An 18,614-nucleotide genomic window follows, 5' to 3' on the forward strand; every position below is an offset into this window, starting at 1 on the left:
GTCAATGTAGTTAGGCTAGGATTTGACTCATAAAAGGAAAAAAGAATGTAATAGAGAAGGATTAGCTGAGATGATAGGGAATCGAGTAAGTGAGAGGTGTGACAAAGATAGGTTTTGAGATTGAGACAGGGCCAAGACTCTGTAATTTTTATGTTGTGGAGTAATTGATTGAATTTGTGGTGTTGTGTGTTAATCTTGGTGCAGAAAATCATTTTCACCTGCTTATCGGCGTTCCGGACCCTCAACGGGTATTTCTCTATTTTAATGTTTAAATTATAAATCTCAATGTCTATGTGGTTTATCATTAAACGTTGTCGATTCATGGTTAAGCTTAATACTGGGGTTAAATCACTAAACCATCATTTAAGCATCTTTCTTAAAGTTAAGTAATAAGCACGTGGGTTGTATTTGATGAGTAGGAAGTGGTATATCTCGTGCCCAAAAATTGGTAAGTGGTAATATCCCGAGTCTGAGTGATTAGCCTTAGCGCTCGACACGTAGCAAACGGAGGAGAGAGAAAAACCACTTTATCGGGCGGTTAACCAACGTGCAAGTGGTCCACCCGATATGGTTGTCGACCGTTGGATCGGACGAAACAGATCGATGGTAGAAAATCTACGGGCTTGTTGGCAATTGGAGAAAGTGATAGTCATCAGATCTAGAAAGGTGAAACTGACGGTAGAGATCGAAGCGCTCACTTCAGTGGAAAAGTCAAGTGGGACCGGCGGTGTTTAGTGGAAGAGCGAGACCCTCAAGGGAAAAGGAAGCCACATACAGAATCCGTTTAAACACAGCAAATTGGTTATTAAGTTAACCAGTAATCTATTTTCAAAGTATCACCTTATTCCGTCAACATTCTATGTCAGAATAGCTAATTAAATTAATATCACATTACACATTGATGTATTTATTAAAATTATTTTAAAATTTTTAATAATTAGATTAAATTATTAAATATTTAGATGTTGTAAATTGTGTTAGTAAATTTAAATTAATAAATATAATCTCTATATCCATTATTAAACATAGCTAACCAATGAACCCACATTGATGTGCTTACTAACTTATTGCGTTTTTCACATTTTAAAGAACACACCCTCTTATAAACACAAAAACCAATAGTAGGCTTCATAAACTCTTATCTTTTAATATTACTTGGATTTAAATGTGACTTAGGTAGTTGTTATGAAAAATATACTCTTTTCTTGTGGTAGACTAAATTCTTTCCATTATCAAAAGGCAATATTACATAGATACATTAACTCCTACTATCTCGTCCTATTAACTTATAAAGTAAATTAGCGATAATAGAGGAAAGATTTTAGCCAGAATGTAGTAGTAAAAACAAGATAAGAACTACGATAAATCTAAAAGTGGCTTTACAAACATAAACATGCCTCAAAACTAGGTGTGATTGTGCTACATAATGCCTTCTATTCACCGTAACAATGCTAGTGATTGAACCAAAAATTGTGGAAAGTAAAATAGAGGAGGATTGATACATAGTGCAAGCTAAAATTGACTACAAACCAAATTATGATGACTTGAAGACCTCAATTGGGTCCTGGGTAGCTAGATTAATAGGAGAAGTCGGTGCATTGAGCCTAGTGGTTGTTGTTTCCATGCAAGAAAGCCTCTCATTCATGTCTCTATGCTCCATTTAAATCTCTTTGAGTTGAACCATAATATTTTGCTTCACCTCATTTCCCTCCAAGAGAACTAATTTCCCAAAAGCAATTTGGTTGACCAGTGGAAATAAATTATCAATAGATAGTAATTTTTTCTACCTTTTCTCTGCCCAAGATCAAGCACCCAGTCACCTAGTGAGGCTAGGACTTCAGCTTCTGAAACTTCTTGTTCAATTAGTACTTCTTCCATCGTGGAATAAATTCCACTTACACAACACAAACTAGCAAGCAAAGAGTTGGGGATGGACATGAATAAGAATATTGAAAAATTCCCTAGCTAGTGGTGAGGACCAAAAATGACAAAACCACCCATATATATGCTAATAGAAAATCAATCTAAAAACACCAACCAATGGTTCTTTGAAAAAACACTATGAGTGAATCCAAGAGAATGTACCTGAGTGCCAGTAGGATAGTTGCAAGCATTGACAGTTCACTACTAGTTTTCCCTTGTATATGAATTCCCCTCCATGTTAAAGGATCCCTAAACAAAAGTGAAACAAGGGAGACTAGGGTAGGCATTAGGGGAATTTTGAGGTAAAAAATAGGTCTCAAAACAAAAAAAGTACTAACAAAATTAACTCGAAAAGAACCAATAGGATGCAAGATGATTATCTCATCCTCATGGGCAAATATTTTGAAGGAAAAAATGAAACTACTTTTTCTTATTGTATTTTTGGCTTATCCCCTTATAGGTTTACTCTAATGTCAAGTGTAGACATGCATTGGATGCATGGGGGCTTCATTTGGGGGAAATACAATACCACGTGCATTCATATTGCGAGATATATATTGAGGAAAAAATGACATAATATATTGAGCATATAATAAGGGGTAAAGCGTTTTTATATTGGTAAGTATAAAAAATGAAGCTTAAAGTTAACAAAAAAATATAAAGAGGTATAAAAAGCGTTAATGAAAAAATGGATATCTATAATATCTAGTGAAAGTAGGGGTTTTAAAATTAGGAAGATGTAATGGGTTCGTATTTGTATGAGGTTAAATAATGTGATTTCAGAAGTATATTCCAATACGTATTCAAATTAAGGGTATTTTTTAGTATGCCATGAATGCACGTGATATGTTAGAGGTTCATTGAGTGAAGTCCCTGTGATTGGATGTAGAATTAAATTTCACATCCAACAAGTACCCACTCTTAATACTTCCTAGTAGACCCACATCCGAAAAAAATGAATATACATGGAAAAAACATGTATTTTCATTTTTTTCGATGTGGGACTACTAAAAAGTATGCAAAGTGAGTACTCATTGGTTGAAAAAATTAAATCTTCATCTAATGGATTTCTACAAACAATGTAAACTATGAAACGAGAATTGTAAACTCAAAACGAGAACTCTGGCAAAAAAACCCCCAAAAAACATGAAAAACAACCCGAAAACGAAAATTTTTGATTCTAGAATAACTTTTTTATCCTCGGTAAATTTTCAACATTGTTTAAAAATGGCAGTAAAAGGCACCAAAAACCAATTTTTTTGTGCCTAAAACACCCTAAAAACATAAAGTGTTAATGTTTTAATAACGTCCTTTTCTTTACGAGTTAAATCTTCAACATTCTTTAGCAATGACATTAAGGACAAAATATTATGACTCTAAAAATACTTAAAATTCCAATGATTTCCAAGCATGACATTAAATATAAAACATCACGTCTCTGAAAAGCCTTAAAATTCCAACCATTTTCACTTATGGTGTTAAAGATAAAATATCATGACTCACAAAACCTTAAAATTTTGACAATTTTTCAACCATGGAATTAAAACCAAAGATCATGACTACAGAAAACCTTAAGTTTTCAACATATTTCAACCATGGCATTATGAATAAAAAAAAAATTAAAATGAATACCTAAATAAAAGAGCCATTATACCAAGAGTATTTTTTTTTGAAATGCTAAAAGTATAACAATTTTAAAATCTAAGACAACTTAACACATTGAAACCTGAATTGGTCCATGAAAGCGATATCCTCCTGGGGGATATGGAAGGATTGGTGCATTGCACTCGTCGACATGTGGTTGCCCCAATTCAATCAGCCCCGGTTCAGCCTGTTCCACAGGATTCTTCTGGTTATGAAGTCTCGGTGCAAGAGATCTTGCCACAGCCCAATTCCAATATGGAGATGGATGTCTTTAGCCCCTGTGCTCCGATACAAGGTATTTCTGGATACGCTGCCTCTGTGCAAGAGGTCTTGCCGCCGCCCAACTCAAACATGGAAGTGGACATCTTCAACGCTTGTGCCCCGGAAAATCAGGAAGAACAGCATCAGAACGAGGACGGGCTGGTGATTTGGCTCGACTTGCCAAGCCCAGACAAAGGTAAGCAGGAGGCTTCTTCAGACCATCCAATCTAGCTCTCGGGTGCTCTGCTCTGCTTTTTCTTTTTGTCATGTTGTTGCAATACTTGTTATGTTTTAGAGTCTATGTTTATGTCCAATTCAGTCCTGAGACTCGGTACAGGCGTCGCTGCAAGTCTCAGGCTTCAGATTTTTGTTCTTTTTGTCAAAAGGTCACTGATGTAAGCTGGCTTGGTTCTGCCAGCCACCATGATTTTTTTGTCAGATTGAGTCTAGGCTGCTTTATGTCCAGGAACTATAATGGACTGTGTCTCATGGCTTGGTTAAAGCTTTTCAGATGGAGGACTGGCTTCGGTCTCCTCGTGGGATGTAAACATCTGTAAATATTTTTCTTTCTTAATATAGTAGTAGTCTTAACTTAGAAAAAAAAAAACTTAACACATTGAAACAAAAATTTAAAAATCAACTATCAAATTGACACACAATATAGGGGAACTAATTCATTGTAAAGAAAGCTTAAAGACCAATCATGAAATTGACACATTGTGGGGTCGAACTCGATCCATTATAATGAAAAATTTAAAATCAACTATCAAATTGACACATAATGGGATCGGGTTGCTAGTTGAGGATCAACGCAGACGCGGAAGGAAGAAATAAAATAAAATAAAATAAAATAATAATTAAATATATAAATAGATAAATAGATAAAAATAAACAATACAAAAGAAAATAAAAATTAAACAATTGAAAAAATTAAAAACAAAAAAAACTAAAAGTTTTAAAAATAAAAGAAAGTAAATAAAAATATATATAAAAAAAAACACTTGAGTAAGAAAAGAAGAAAAAAAAAATTAAAATATTTAGAAAAATAAAAACTAAAGCAAACAAAAATAAATAAATAAACAATAAAAAATAAATAAAAATATATAATAAAATATAAACAAATTAAAAACATGAGAAAAAAAAACAAAATAAACTTATAAATGATAACAATTATATTAAAAACACAAAAACAAAAAATTCCAAAAGAAACATAATTTGAGGAAAAATAAAAATAAAAAAACATATAAAAATTAAAATCATAAAAAATAATAAAAACAAAAAAAACATTTAAAAAAACAAATTGAAAACAAATAAAAAAAATAAAAACAAAAACCATCTTAAAAAACTCATAAAATTAAATAAAATAAAAACAAAAAAAATTAAAATTAAAATAAATAAAATAAAATAAAAATTGCTCAGCCCAATAGGTCGAGCGGGTGTAGAGTTTATTCTAAAAGTCGACTCTCCACTCCTAGCCCATTGGGTTGCGGGGTGGGTGAATAGGGAGTTGCACGCCTTGCCCCCCCACGGTCCAATGGGGCCAGGAGGTGGAGGGTCGATTCTGAGACTCGACCCTCGACCCCCTGGGCCTGTTGGGTCGTGGGGGTGGGGAGAGATGGAGCTACATTGGGATGCGAGGATGGAGGGTCAATTCCAAGAATCAACCCTCCACCCCCTGGGTCCATTTGGTCGCGGGGGGTGTTGGTGGAGGGAGATGCGTTGGGTTGCGGGGATGGAGAGTCGATTCCGAGAATCTGTCGTCTACCACCTGGGCCCATTGGGCTGCGAGGATGGGCGGGGACGGAGTTGCAAAACTCTCCCCCCCCATCCCTATAGCCCAACGAACTAAGGGTGTGGTAGAGTTCATTCCGAGAATTGGCCCTACCACCCCCTGGGCACATTGGGTCGGGAGATTTTTATCTTTTCTTTATTTTTTATTTTATGATTTTTAAATGTTTGTTTTTTGTTTTTTAAATATTTTTAATGTATTTATTTTTATTTTTATTTCAATGTTTGTTGTTGTTGTTGTTGTTGTTATTATTATTATTATTATTATTAAATCCTCTATATTTTTTTTTGTTCTAATCTTTATTTTTTGGTTTATTTTTTTAATTTTTTTCTTAAATTATGCTTTTTTAATATTTTCTTGTATTTTTTTATTTTAATATTTTGTTAAATTTATATCATTTATAAATTAATTTTGTTTTTTTTTTAACATTCCTATGCTTATTTTATTTTTTTTGTTTATTTTTATATATTTGTTTTTGTTTCCATGTTTTTTAATTATGTTATGTGTTAATATATATTTTTATTTATTATTATTATTATTATTTTAAGTTTTTTTGTGTTTTTTGTTTTGTTTTTTTTTTTTATCAATATTTTAATGTTTTTATTTTTTTTTGTTAAATAATCAACAGTTTTAAAAATATGCGCATGCTTAGAACATAGGTAAATTTGAAGTGTCAAAAATATGCTTTAAATTTTTTTTTAATGTTTTTCAAAATCTTGATGAAAATTACCAAATTTTTTAAAAATTATCCATACTTAATACATTAGAAAATTTAAAGAGTAAAAAATAAACTCTCTAAAAAAAGGGGTTGATGCCTCATCAACACTATTCAAAATTAGCATGAAAATCATTAACATTTTAAAAAAAATGTTCATACTTGATACATAGAAAAATTTAAAGTGTCAAAAATATGCTCCAAAAAAAAGTGTATCTAAATCAACTCTTTTCAAAATCAGATGGTTTTTTGCTACTTCAAAAAAACAGGTACTCACTATAGTGCCCATTTGATAGTTTACATTGTTTACACTTAACATTAGAGTATACATAAAAAGAGATAATTCGAAAATACTATAAGAAAAAATAATTTAATTTATTTTTATTTATAAATTCATAACCCTTATTTTATTATTTTAATTATTATTTCATTATTTTCCCGAAGAGATCTATTATAGACCTAAAAATTCTCTTATGAGGACCTAGAACTTCACCCAACAAAAAAATAAAAAACCACCACCGAAATAGTGCACCTAGCCCCACTTCACTGACCTTCACGCTTTGTAGACTTGCAAAATTAACTAGAAAAAATAATGGCTAAACCTCACAATACTAATGTCCATTATAATGAGCCTTCTCCTCACTGAAAGATTAACTACTTTCGCGTGAGCCTTCTCCTCACTGAAAGATTAACTACTTTCGCGTGTTGTCATTTCACTACAACTAATTTTGTAATTGGGGAAGCTAGGACTTTATGCTCCACGTCTTATCTAAATGGGGGAGGGTGGTAACCACACCTGCCATCCATTGCTTGGGGTGAGTACGGGGCCACCACTCCCCCACCCCTTTTGGTATTTTTCCATTCGATATGGGCATTATGAAAAGTATAAATTTGAATTAGTTATCAAATTTAATATGATTGAAAGAGATTTCTAAATAATATATATTTATTTTGACATTTAGTAAAAGATTATATATATATGAAATTATATATATATGAAATTGAAGATTTTTGTGGTGAGAATATTGATAATGATTATTCAGAATGTGAATTACAATAGTCATTTTTATGTCGACATTTCAAGTTTACAAAAAGACTCATTGTGAGGACAAATCCGTGGAGAAGAGCAAGGAGGAAGGGAATAGATAGTGAAAGGAAGGAAGAACAGAGAGAAATGTCCGACTAGATAACCCTAAATTATAAATAAAGGAATGAAAAGAAAAATATAACAAAGTGTAAAAATGTGTTAAGGGAGATTAGAAATGGAGATATAAATACTAATAATAATTACTTTATTTTGGATAATGCTTAATTAATAAAATTAATATGTTGTTATTATGACAATTAATTATCTTCACTATTGGTAATAATAATTATTACTAATAATGAAGTTGAACTAATATCATAATAATTATTATATTAACTATATTAATACACCTTATACTAAATTAAGCCAATACTAATAATAATTTAAAAAAAATAGAATGGAATATATAAAATTAATAAAATTAATAATACTGATTTATTTTATTTTCAGGGGGAATAAATGGGAAGAAAAGACTAATCATAATTGATGTATGATATAATATCAGGGTTTAATAGTTATTATTATTAAAGAAAGAAATATAAATTAATCTTGTAATAAGATATTAGAATATTGTTATTATAGGGATGATTATTTTATATTAGTTAGGGAGATTTAAGGAAGGAATGGAAGGGAAATGGGAAGGGAGGGTAGAGAGATATTTATGAGGGAAGGATGAATACGAGGAAGATGATTGTGAAAGGTAAATAGGGAAGTTTGTATATGAGGCTATTCATGGATGGGAGCTTTAGTGTTGTGAGTAAGGGCAGGAATCCAACTTTTTCTTACTTCTAAACCCCCATCTCTATTAAGATTTTGAGGATGCTTTATGATTTCAAGAGCCTCTCAAATTTTCCATTTATATTGATGCTTCTCTTTAGCGATTATTTTAGAGTCTTCAAGGCATATGTGGTGACATGTCTTCATTGAGTGTTCTGCAAGTGCAAAATACCTAGTTCTGTTATTTTTTATGTCAGCACCATGCTCTTTGAGCCTTATTTTAAAGGACCTTCCTGTCTCTCCAATATAACAATACCCACATGAACACATGACTTTGTAAACACCTTTTTTCTGGAGGTGATTCAGACTATCTTTAATAGATCTCATCTTATGTCTTATGGTAGTTAAGGGTTTGAAAGAGGTTTCAATACCATTCTTTTTTAGAACCCTGGCAAGTTTATCAATGGCACCTTGAATGAAAGGTAGATAGGATTTATTGTTAGAAGCTTGAGAGTTTGTAGTAGGGGGTCTTACTTGATTTTTGGTCTTATATCTTTTGATTATGCTAATGATGTCTTTATTTTTATACTCAATGCTTAAAAATACCTTCCTTAAATACTCATTTTCTTCTCCAACATAATTGTTGTCAGATATCCTTAAAGCTCCAGTGAAGAGGGTCTTGAGCACTCCCATCTTTTGAGCTGGGTGATTGTGAGATTTTGCATGAAGGTAGTTATCAATGTGTGATTTCTTTATAAACAACTTGTGTCCAAGTGCTCCATCTTTATATCTAAGGAGGTGAATGTCAAGGAATGAAATGTTATTGTTTTCTTCAACTTCCATTGTGAATTTGATTTCATTAGATAAACTATTAGGGTGGTCTAGGAAGTTACTCAAATCCTCGTCCCCATGAGGCCAATTTACACTCGTGACATCAATAAACTTGATCCAAAATTTTAGTTTTAGCGAGAAGGTGTCAAGCACATTTTTTTCAAATTTCTCCATAAAGAGGTTGGCTACTATAGGGGAAAGTGGAGATCCCATAGCCACTCCTGATGTCTACTCAAAGAGTTCACCTTGGAAGGTGAAGAAAGTAGAACATACACATATTTACACGAGCTTCTTAGTCTGGGGGTTCGTGACTTCTTTTACCACCTGTACAACTTCATCTAAAGGAATCTTTGTGAAGAGATGGACTACAACAAAACTAACAATCTTATTCCCATGGTCTATATTCTCCTTCTTCATAAGTTCTATATAATGGTTGGAGTCTTTAATATAAGAATCGATCTTGCCAACTAGGGGAGCAAGTTTGCTAGCAACATATTTTGCTAATTCCTATGTGGGTGCTCCAATAGTGTTAACAATAGACCTAAGGGGTGCACCAACTTTATGAATTCTTGGGGCTCCGTAAATTCGCAGGACTGTTTCATTGTCAGGGGAAAGATGTTTCTCTATTATTTCACCAAGGTTGGAATATTTGATGGCCTTTTTGACCATCCTAGAAATATTGGAAATAGGGTTCTCTTTAAGCTTATTATAGCTACCATTTTTTTACAGGTGGTCTCTCCTTCTGGTAATGTAACATTTAAAAAAATACTTTCAAATTTAAGAGGGTAAGAATATCATCCACGAGTTTCAATTTTTTCTAAATTAATATTCAATAAAATTACAATTTTTTTTTTCTAAAAATAAATTTTTCTAAATCAATATTCAATAAAAATTGTAGGTTTTTTTTTTCCCTAAAAAATGTCAATATTCAAGAAAAATCAATTTTTTCTTGTTTTCAATAATAATAATAATAATATAGCTAGACAATTTTTTTTTAATTTACTTAAAAGTTTAAAGAAAGTTAATATTCAATAAAACTCTATAATCATTTTTTTAGTTTTTAAATATTAGAAAACATATAATATTAGCAGTTGTCCCTAAAGGTACAGAGAAGGAATAAAAGATTTGGGAAAATGAAGAAATTTGCTAAGACAAAATAGATTAGTTTTTGCACTCTTGCTTTTACCAAAGTCAATACAACTTAAAGGACAACTTCAAAAAGCCAAACAAAAAATTGAATCTACAGCACGTTGCCGCCTTCTTGCCCGGAACAAAGATTGTGGTCGGCGTGACTATGCCATATCGGTAGACTTCAATATCTGCCCTCAACCTTGTGGCAAGAAATTGTAATTTTTGTTTGTTTAAAATGCATTTTAAAATTTGTTGAATACCTAAATTATGCAAATTGTATAATTTGAGCTTTTAAATTTAACACATATCTACAAATTTCAATATTTAAAAAAAAAATTATGCCCCAAAAACTCAAAAACATAGAATAAGTAAACTATTGTTTTCTTCAACAACCATGAGTTGTTGCACAATAGTGCTTATTCAACAACCATGAGTTGTTGTGGATAATGATGCTTGTTGAAATGACAACTCATGTCCATGATGAGTATTGGGCAAGTACGATGTGGTTGTTTTCATTTTACATTTAACTATGTGTCAAGACACGAATCAATGTTCCTCAATGTTCCTGCTACAAATGAAAACACATGCCCATGCTATGTGGTTGTTTGCATTTTACATTTAACTATGTGTCAAGACACAAATCAATGTTCCTCAATGTTCCTCCTATGAATGAAAACAAATGCCCATGCTATGAGTATTAGGGAAGTGAGGTATGGCCTATGCTTACTAGTTCGGCCAGGTATAACCCTTTTAGGCAATAATGATGAGGTTGAGAGAAAAATAGGAGTTGGTTTTTTCTGTGTCGCTAAAATTCACTCACTAAAGATAATGCTTGAAGTCTACTCATATCCTTGAACAATAAATCTGTCTTGAACTGGTACCATCCTTAGCGTGGATCTATTTCTTCTTTCCTGTTGTTTTCACTTTTATTCGGGTTACTGTAATAGAGTGCAAGTTCAAGTTCTCCTAACTCACATGTAACCAATATCCATAAGACATGCATCATCCTTCACTATGTAGAAAACTATAATAGGTAACTTTTCCAATTAAATGAAGATAAATTAAAATTTACCTCCCTTCCAATTCAAAACAAAGGTGCAATGCACTAATGTGAACTGCAAGCCCATGGTGATAACTACAGTTCAATATGCATGCAAATGTGCACTTGACAATAATGCAATAATGAATGCAAATGTGCACTTGACAGAAATGCAATAATGGCTGCACTCAAGTACCAATATTAAATAATTTTTTATGTAGATCTATAAAGTGAATGACTTTTCATGATAATTTTGATGTAATCAAAATGTAGATTTGTTTAAATAAGAGGAAAATCCCACCAAAGTGATTACAATATCGACCATTGTAAATGAAAATTAGCAAGATGTAGCACACAAGTTGAAGGAAGCTCGTGAGTAGCACTTGGTGGTTACCAAAAATAAAAATGGTAAAAATAGAGAACAAGCAAAAAGAGGACTTCAATTGTTATTACCATTTCAACTATGTACAAGACATGTTCCACAAACATTGCAAGTTGTTAAAGGTCAAAAAACCAAAACATATTGTAGATGCTTAGCCTATTTCATCAAAATAAAATAAAAAAATCATACCACTAATTCTCCACCCTCCAAACTAAATTTGTGAACATTGCAAGTTGTTAATGGTCAAAAAATCAAAACATGTTCTAGATGCTTAGTGTATTTCATAAAAAAAAATAGAATTCATACCACTAATTCTTAGCCCTCCAAACTAAATTTGTTCACAAGGCCTAAGGCAATGAGAACTCTTTCTAGACTCCGATTGGAAAAACCCAAATTCTTTTGGGGTATCATTTGTTGGATCTCATGCTTACTCCCAACTCTTGATTCATCCACAAATATATGACATAAAATAAGAAAGAATAAATAGTTACCACTATGCTATAGTGTCAAATAATGCAAATTCAAATACCAAATGCAAATTTCCCAAATATAAAATCAACATAACCCACCTCAAGGAGAAAGTAAAAATTCATTATCCACTGTTGGTAATATCTTTTGGACATAAACTATTGTTTGTGGTTTCTCAGTGGGAGGTACAACTGGTATGGCACCCTTTTAAGCACGATCTGAACCTGTGGTTGGAGGAACTTCAGAACTGGGGGCAATGCACGAACTCCTGGATTTGTAGGTCATGGAAGGGGCATCACACCCATAGTTCCTGGTGGACATGGAGGAAAAGCATGATGCACCATAGGAGGGTAGGGAGTCGAATATGGGGCATACTTGGTGCAACACCAAGAATTGGAAAGCGAACTGCAATATGCAAGGCAAACAATCCACTATGTAACTTGATTTCCCATAATTAAATACATTTAAAATAAGACCATAATACCCAATCAATCAATAGTCACCAAAAACATACCTTTCAAATCAATACAATATGCAAAGCAAACAATCCACTCTATAACTTAATTTCCCATAATTAAGTACATTTAAATTAATACCTTAATATGCAATCAATCAGTAATCACGAAAAACATACATCTCAAATTAATAGTTAAAGTTATTTCAAAATGAATGACCATGCAACTTAATCTCGCATAATTCATATTTTACACAGATTGGAGAAATTGATTACATTTAAAATATGTTTTGGTGCAAAATATTGATTAAAACTTAATGGGAAATTGACCACATTTAAATTTTTTTATAGGAAATTGATAACACAGGAACGCCTATAATCCTAATTAAAAATATGACTATGAAATATTTATAATTGGATTATTAATTCATTTATAATTTTCAAAATAGAATATGAAAAACATATTGCTATATATAATTTATTTATTTAAATTATAAAACTATTACTTTACTTAAATTATAAAACTATCAATGAACAATTAATTTATTTGAATTATAAAACTATTTATTACAAAAAAAAAAAATATTGGTTAAGAATTCAATATGACTATGTAAGAACAGTGAATAAAATAAAAATATTTTTCTTAATTATTAAACCAAAATTAATTAATACTATATATTAATAATCAAATTAACTAATTTATAAAATTATTTAAATTATCAAAATAATAATAATATTGAAAAGTGTAATTCAGATTTAAAAAAAAATAAAAACAATAATTTTTTTTAGTATTAATAAGTCATTTTCCTATGAATTAATTTATAAAATAATTTAAATTATAAAATTAATAATTGAAAAGTGTAATTTAAAAATAAATAAATAAATTTTAAAGTATTAATAAGTTATTTTTTTATATGAGTTTGTCAGTATTATTATACTATGTATATTTATTTTGAAATAAGATTTTTAGAATTTTAATTTAATTATCAATAATTATTATATGGATAATAGAAACTTAATCTTAATTGTATTATTGTGAGATATTTATAATTTGATTATTAATTTATTAATACTTTTTAAAATAAAATTTGAAAAACATATTGTTATATACAATTAATTTATTTGAATTATAAAACTATTAATGATTAACAATTAATTTATTCTAATTATAAAACTATTTATTATAAAAAAATATTTGTTAGGAATTTAATATGACTATGTAAGAATTAAATTGAGTAAATAAAATAACAATATTTTTCTTAGTTATCAAAACAAATTTAATTAATAATATATATTAATTTTTGATACATGTTTCAAAAACTTGATATGGATCACAGAAGCCTTAATTCAATAAATATATATTAATAATCAAAATTATTTAAATTATAAAAATAATAATATTGAAAAGTATAATTTAAATTTAAAAATGAATAAATAAATTAAAAATTATGTTTTCAAAGTATTAATAACTTTAGGCATATCTCTTTTAGAAAAAGGATTTTTAGAATTTTAATTTAATTATCAATAATTATCACGTAAATGATAAAGATTCAACCTTCATGAAATATTCACCAATATTTTTCATAATATAAATCAAAAAATAAAACTTATCTTCAATATATATATATATATATATATATATATATAGGGAGAGAGAGAGAGAGACAGAGATAACTCATTATTTAAAAAATGCATTATAAATAAGTGTAATACAATCTGTTTTTTTGGGCACATAGTATTGATAAGCCATGATATTATAAAAACCTATTTACATATTAAGAATATCTTATGTAAATATCTATGATTAAAAATATTGTTACATTATTTTATTTTGAAAATATATATATATATATATATATATATATTTGTATGATGTATTGATATCTATTTATATTTATCAATAATTAAATTATATGATTAAGTTAGTAATAACTATTTATGATCCAAGATAATTAATAAATCACTTATGATAAGTGCTGAAAAATATTCTGCTTATCAAGCAATTGATATATAAACCTATTAAATATTGATTAAATATGAAGGAAAATGTCATACAAGATTTTATAGAATAATACTAATGAGTTGCAATGCATTGAAAACCATTGTAAAATTATTGATCGGTCTTAAATAGAAATGACTAAAACTGATCAGATCATTTTACTTAAAAAAAACTCCCCTTCACATGTTCTTTCCATACATGCTTGTAAGCATTATACTAAAAATTTCTTATTAGTCTGATTAATGAGTTCATTATTGCCTGAAATTAATGCGGACACATGACCGATATATATATTCCAATTGGCATATGGCCATATTAGATATTGATTAAATATTGGTACAGATGTCTCAAAACCACTAAGTTTCCCTACCAAATATTGTGATATAATCATCGTAGGCCCTTTGATTAATCTTAAATGGAAATGACGAGTGATGGAAATTTCTCTCCCTCATAATAGTGTTGGAGACTTGCGTCACTCACCCAGTTACTTTCACCTATATGGCTCGTTTAAATTTTTTAGATTATCACAATCTATCCACTTAAAATTTCCCTCATAGTGGTGTAGTAGTGCTGGAGACTTGGTCCAACCTCCAAATTACCTCTACCCAAAAGGTTCTAATGATATCACTCAAAGTTTCAGGCCCGGTCTCGTAAGGGAGACAAGGAGGAGAAGATATTAAAATTCTGAAATGTTATCAAAGATTTTTCTAGAAGATTTAAGAGTGTTCAAGTAAAATAGATTAAAAAAATAAAAAATCACAACCACGTGTAATGGTTGGGTTGATTGTTGTATGAGGCACATTGTTTACCAGTTTAACATGCTTTCATTTTGTATCATATTCGTCTTGGTAATTTTAGCAGCGAAGAAAGTGCCAAGGAAGTTAACTCATTTTCATTTTGATTTTGGGCTAGCAACGTTCAAAGTTCAAATGTAACTCCAGTATACACTACCGTTAGTATATGCCACATGCCCATTCTACTCTGTTGGTTTCCGCTCCTCTAGTTGTTATTCTTACTATTTCGTCTCCTTCGACTCCTGCGTCTAAAGCTTCAATACTAATGGCAGTGGAAAAAAGGACCTCACCACCTGTGCCCACTCTCTGGTTCTGCTTTTGAAAGGTCAAGCATTAGATGTAGACCATCTAAAGAATATGGAAACCTTTCGAATTTTCTCCGTATCTTATCTATTTTAAAAGTCCTAACTTTATGTATATGATGCCAGGTCTTTTCTCCATATCTCAGTTATTTTAAAATGCCTGTGAGTTATTTTAAAATGCTTCTAACCTTATGTATATGATACTGGTGATATTTGGTTACAAAATTGATGTATATCATATCTGGGACATTTGGTTATAGAATTGATGTAGATGATACTTCTATTTGTATGTTCAAGATTTCATTTGTTGAATAATGGTGTGATCAAGGCTCATAATCTCATTGCTTTTTTAGGTGCTCTACTCACCTGTCACTACATTATAAGATTAGATTCTATATGCCTTATGTATATATTGAAAATTATCAACATTATTTTGATGGAGAATTATTATGAGTTATTATATTACTATCTTTGGATGGATGTTGTGAATTCACTTTAGAATAATGATATCCATGAAATATTTTGATCTAATAATCACACATTTGAATTTTAGTTGATTTGATTAAAGATGATGACGATATTATTAGTATTATCTTGTTACTTTATACATGTGTTGAAAATTTTCATTTTTTTATTTATGGAAAATCATTATGTACGATAATATTACTATATTTAGATGGATGTTGTAAATTTACCTTGGAATAATAATATTCGCTATAGGCGTTGATTTGGTAGTCATATATCTGTATCGAAAATTGTCAATGAATTTTTGATGGAAAGTTCTTATATATGATGATACTACTATTTTTTGGATGGATGTTTTCAATTTCCATTAAATTTGTTTACAAAAAATATGTTATCAATTTGGATTATGATATATTGTTTAATGATATTTAGAAAATATAATATATTTCACTATGTAATTTAAATCAGTAAAATGAACCCATAAAAGGGGTTATAAATATAAATAAAAGTATACTTTAAACAAGCAACCAAATGTGGATGTAATCATGAATGCAAAATTAGGAGTAGAATTGGATGTTAAACTATGCATTAAAACAAAATGCAAACAAGGACACAAAAAATAGTTTTAAACAAGAAGTAAAAAAAGGTGCATCATTAGACACAAATAAGGGAAGAAAATAGGACATACAAAATGATACCAAACTAGGCACAAACAAGGACACAAAAATAGACACCAAACTAGATGCAAAAAAGGAGAGACAACTAGATGTAAATTGGATGCAAAAGGGGATACCAAGTTGGGTGCTAAAAAGAAGAAAAAATGATACAAATTTAGATGTCAAATGGATGCAAAGAGTGGTGTAGAATGGGGATGCAAAATTGGGTGCAAAAAGGAAGAAAAGAATGATGTAAGAAAAAACACAAAACACGATGCAAAATGGAGCTAAAAAAATGTGAAACCAAGGACACCATATTGGATTCCCAAAATTATGCATAACTAGATGCAAATTTAGACTCAAACCTAGGCACACAATGAGATGAAAATGTGGATACAAAATGAGGCAGAAAAAAGAATGCAAAGTTGGATGAAAAAATGATCCAAAATTAGACACCAAGAAAGATGAAATTTTGAATGAAAAATAGAAGTAAAAATAGTGTGGAATTGGACATAGAAGTAGACACAAAAAATGGTGCAAAAATGGGCACAAAAATGGATGAAAAATATGGTGCTAAATCAGATTCAACATATGGTGGATAATTGGAAGTAGAAAACAGTGCAAAAATAGGCACAAAAATTGGTGAAAAACCAAATACAAAAACAGGGACAAAATTAGAAGCAAAAACTAGCATAAGACTAGATGCAAAAACTTGCATAAGACTAGATGCAAAAAAAGGCACAAACTCATGCAAAAAAGGCCCTAAATCAGATGCAAAATATTGTGTAAAAATCGATGCAATTGATGGTGCAAAACTAGAAACAAAGAATGACACAAAACAAGAAGAAAAAAATGATGAAAAATTAGATGCAAAAAATGACGCAAAACTAGAAGCAAAACCTATCGTAAAATCGGATGCAAATCCTAGTGCAAAATCTGTTGCAAAAAAAATGTTAAATATGGCACAATAAAAGACACTTTAAAAATGTACAATAGAGCAAAATTTAGCACGAATCTCCTCATCTCAATTGGAAAAGAAAATGCACTAAAATCTGATGTTAAATCTGGCGCAAATTGTCCATTTTGTTGTAGTGTGGTAGCTCAATTATACCACATATTAGATGATTGTCCACTCAATTTATAATCGAGTTTTAGATGATTTTTAAATGTTATTTGGTGTTTTTGTTGTGAATAAGCGTTCAAAAATATGTTTATAACACCTGTAATATCATCCATTCTTATTCCTTTTGTTTGGTTTAGAACACGCCTCTAGCAATCTGCATAACTTATTTACAACATTACCTAATCTTAAAAATATATGAAATGAAATTTTCATCGTTTCGTTTGTATTATTTTTTTTCCACCCAGAATTCCTCGTTCGATTCCCTTGTTGCTAGGCTAATAGTAACAGTAGACTGATGAGAGAAATTATATCATGTAGTTGTATTACGGTTTGCCACACATATGTGGTGGATTTGATTCAGTTGCTAGTCGGCTAATCGTAGATGGAGGAGATAAATTATATCATGTATAATCTTATGTATCCATATAACATTTAAAAAATTATTAACATAAAATTTTGAACTAAGTGAAATGTTTAACTTTCACTATATTGTGTTCTATTTCAGACGTACAAAGCAAGGTTATAACACCTTTACTTGAGGAAAGGTTGAGATTTACGGATTTGCTGCAGAGAAATATTAGAGCATCGAAAAAATGTTTTATAGAAGAAGAATAGATAATTGAAAATTTAATGGATATATATATATATATATATATATATATATATATTTTGTAACCTAGAGGAACCTAACAGCCCACTTGACACGTAACTACATGTAAACCTCTAGGGAGCTACAATCTATCCTCCTCCCCGTAGCCTGAGTCACAACAAGGGGATTTGAACCCGGGTCTCTCGAGTTTCACCGATTTCACATATTTGGGATTACTAATTGAG

The sequence above is a fragment of the Pinus tabuliformis genome, chromosome J (genome assembly GCF_031772625.1).
Source record: "Pinus tabuliformis cultivar Carrire ecotype Pingquan chromosome J, CPIR1, whole genome shotgun sequence".
Taxonomy (NCBI): Eukaryota; Viridiplantae; Streptophyta; class Pinopsida; order Pinales; family Pinaceae; genus Pinus; species Pinus tabuliformis.